At 30.9% G+C, this 3966-nt stretch overlaps 1 pseudogene; it reads left to right on the forward strand.

The window, feature by feature from the left end:
* Positions 1 to 2919: 2919 nt before the first annotated feature.
* Positions 2920 to 3038, forward strand: LOC131156809 (5S ribosomal RNA; annotated as a pseudogene).
* Positions 3039 to 3966: the final 928 nt, after the last annotated feature.

Consider the following 3966-nt stretch of genomic DNA (forward strand, 5'->3'; position numbering starts at 1 on the left):
GATTTTCTCTATTCGAAAAATAAAATAAGATGATCAAATCATTTCTTCTTACATTTTTTAAAATTTGAGAAATGTTGATTGATCATATATTTTATTATAATTTTACGATTTGAAATATCATTTTCAATTTGATCTCTTTGAATTTAATATTCAAAGTTGCAATTAAATCTATTCATAAAAAAAAATCAATTGTTCCGCTGTGAAAAAGATTATCACGGGACTAATATGGGTATTTTAGGCATTTAAACATTTCCATTTCTGAATAATGTGGGTTACCTAGTGTAATAACTCAAAAAAAAATTAATAAATTAAAATTATTAATCAATTAATTAGTTAAACATTTTAAATTAATGTATTAAATAAACAAGTAAAAAGAAATAGTATTAAAAAAAAACAATGAAAAAAAATTAAAACTAATTATTAATTAATTAATTATTATTGAAATAATTAATTAAATAAACAAATAAAATGAATAGTGTGGAAAAAAAATTAAAATAAAGATATGTATATTAAATTATATATGTACACACACGTGTATATATATATATATATATATATATATATATAATATAAAATAATATAAAGATAGAATTAAATGAATTGGATTTCAATTTGAAATCCAATGAAATTACAAACCTGTTGGATCTCAAACGTCTCTCTCTCTCAATCTCTCTCTGCAACTCAGTAGTCTCCATCCACTCCTCTATCTCCGCCTCTTTCTTTCCCTTCATTTCTCGACGAATACTCAACCGATCGGAAAACGGAAGGTGTCATTAGGTTCCTAACTCCGCCACCAACATTTTTACTGGGGCAGATTTGTCGTAGGAACAACTTAGACCCTATTCCTAGGAAAAGGTATATTTTCCCTAATTTCTTAATTTCGAGTTAAATTTGCTGTTGAGTCGACGATCAGACACCACCACGGGGTCCTAATCGTCGTTGTCGTCATTTTGACAGGTAATTTTTCAATTGGGGTTTTCTAAACCCTACTCCAAAACGAGAGTGAGATTTGGGAAATTTAACAATTTGGTTAAATTTAAGGGTATATTTATTTATTTAGGAATTATAGCCCTAGGAAATATTTAAATAATATTTTATTCATAAATAATTTATTGGAGTTAGGAATTTTTGATTCAGGGTCCGGGTGAGTACCGCAGGTATTTTTCGGAGTCCCTGTTGGCGTAGTTCAAGAAATCAGGTAAGTGAAAAAATATATATTAAATCAGAATTTTTATGAATTTAATAAAAAAATAAATTGTATTATATGTACGTGTATATGTTTCGGTATGGGTAAAATGTCAACTGTTTAAATTATATTTCTTTCGAATTTAGGGCTGTTTATTAGATATGTATATGCGAAAATGAACTGATGTAAGTGGAAAAATATTTTCAGGATAATTAAGTAAGAAATGAAATGTATTTTCAGTATATAAACACTAAATGTTGGTTGGCTTATTTTACAGGCAGTGTATGAATTTTATTATTAAATTGTGTGGCGTGAGAATCTGTACAAATTATCTGTTAAATGTATGAGATGCAGGCTAAGTAAGTAAAACAATTAGAATAAAATATGATATGGACAATATTGCCTGTGTATGTTAAATGCAACCATGTAAATGTAAGACAGCTGAAAGATAGTCATGTTAGCAGATTTAGCACACTTCTGTGTAGACTAACTAATGACAGCTAAAAGGAGCTGTGTTAGCAGATTTAACACGTTTCTACGTAGACTAACTGATGATGGCTAAAGACCAGCTGTAGTATGAAGTAATGAAATGAAATGTTATACAATGAAATGACGATGAAATGGCAATGAAATGAAATGACAAATGTAAATGATATAAATGGAAAAGAATCACTTAAAGTGAAACGAAATGCAAAGTTAAGTTATGAATAAGAATAAATGTGCATGAACGTATAATGATAGGAAAGAATGATGTATTATGATAATAGAAGTATGTATGTACGTAGAACATGTTACGATTGAGCGAGGCATACCTTTCGCCTGAGGGCTTGCTGAGTAAGGCGAGTGCACTAGTAGCTTCAGATGTGGCAGTAGCTGCATAACGCACTAGAGCAGAGGGAATCTACTTGTATGGGCGGGTAGAATTCCCTATCCTTGGGGCCTTTGTCGGTAAACTATTGTTGAATGCGTGAGTACGGGATTAATTTAACACTTGAGGGCTTACTGAGTAAGGTGAGTGCCCTGGTATGCTTTAGCTGCGCCCTTTGGGTTGCCTAGGTATCAGAGCAGAGGGGTGCTACTTGTATGGACGGGTAATCGCCCCTATCCTCCGGTAATCTCGTGGGTTAAACATTTGCATGTGTTTTTTTAGGACCAGAAAATGACTTTCAGTATTATGTTAATGATTTGCAAATATTATAAAATGATATGTATAATCTCATGATGGCCACACGCTGAGTTTAATATATTGTTTATTCCCTTACTAAGATGTGTCTCACCCGAATATGAATTCATTTTTTTCAGGATTTCTCAGGATTGAACTCTCAATTTTATAACATTTTTGGAAGATATAAGAAAAATGGTATATTTTTATGTTAATTTTGATATGTATATTTTATGTTTTATATCTTTATGTTTTAACTCAGTTATGAAAGGATAGTTGTGAAACATACTGGTATTAGTGGATAATGTTTTGGAGACATGTATATAATTGAATACTGGTGGATGATTAATTTATTATGGTTGGTAGTTAGAATAAGTAAACTCTGGTATTATGTTATATGAAGATTATGATCATGTTTTCCGCTGCGTATGTTATGGAATATGATTTATGAGGATATAATCAGGTATAAGGGTTCGGGGCGTTACACCTAGTCACTAAGCAACTGTTAGTACAGATCAGGCCCACTGGATCACAAAAATAAAAAAGTAATACGGTTTATACATTTTGAACATAATGCGATCATACCAGCACTAATGCATTGGATTCCATCAGAACTTCACACTTAAGTGTGTTTGGATGAGAGTAGTATTAGAATGAGTGACCTCTTAGGAAGTACTCGTGTTGCAATCCTTTTAAGAAAACAATTAAAAAAAAAAACTATTCTATTGAATCAAACAAATCATAAATCTATAAAAATAAAATAATTTCATATTGTTGGTAGAATTATGAAGACATTCTTATAGAAAAATGTAAACCATGGAAATGCATTGGTGATGTTAATTGAATGAAATTTTTTTATTGTAGAAAAAAATAAAATTGATATATTAATGCTTTTTTAGAAACTAAAAAAAAAATTATTTGTGCCCAAATTTGACAAACGAGTTTATTATTGCTCGTCATATCTTAATTTTAAAAATAACCTTGACCTTTGCCCGCTCGTCATATCTTAATTTTAAAAATAACCTTGACCTTTGCCCGATTACTAAAAAAAATACATTTAATCATCTTCTTTATAGAGCTTTTTCTTCTTTTGAATCATATTAGGTTATGGGCATGTGACACACAAAGGAAGCAACCAATCACCGGTTCCTTTCTTAATCTCAAAGTTTGAATTTTCACTCATTTATTTTTCAATAAAATAAGGTTGAATAGAAAATGTTGAGGGAACTTCTTAGGTGGGCTTGGGATGGGGGCCCTAGGCAAGGGCCCTGTGAGACTCGTGAAAGCGGTTAAGTTAAGGTTGGGCAGGCCCACATACAGAAGCCCGTCCAAATAGAACAACAAAATGGGCCAAATGGCTCAGGAGTTAGGATGATCATTACAGTCCAATGGCTACCATACATCATCCTGAGGCCCACATCCCCAAAAATCTAACCATACAGAATCCTAGTAGAGTTCACGATTGAAGGCAAAAGACTCCATATTTGTATTTGATTTTTTTTTTTTTTTTGTGATTGTCATTTTTTAATATATTTTCAATGTAATAAATGGATTGTAAAGGTTTGTTAATGGATTATAATAAGTTTTTTTTTTTCTTTATTGCCTTTCAATTTCGAAG

Source organism: Malania oleifera, chromosome 5 (assembly GCF_029873635.1).
Source record: "Malania oleifera isolate guangnan ecotype guangnan chromosome 5, ASM2987363v1, whole genome shotgun sequence".
Taxonomy (NCBI): Eukaryota; Viridiplantae; Streptophyta; class Magnoliopsida; order Santalales; family Ximeniaceae; genus Malania; species Malania oleifera.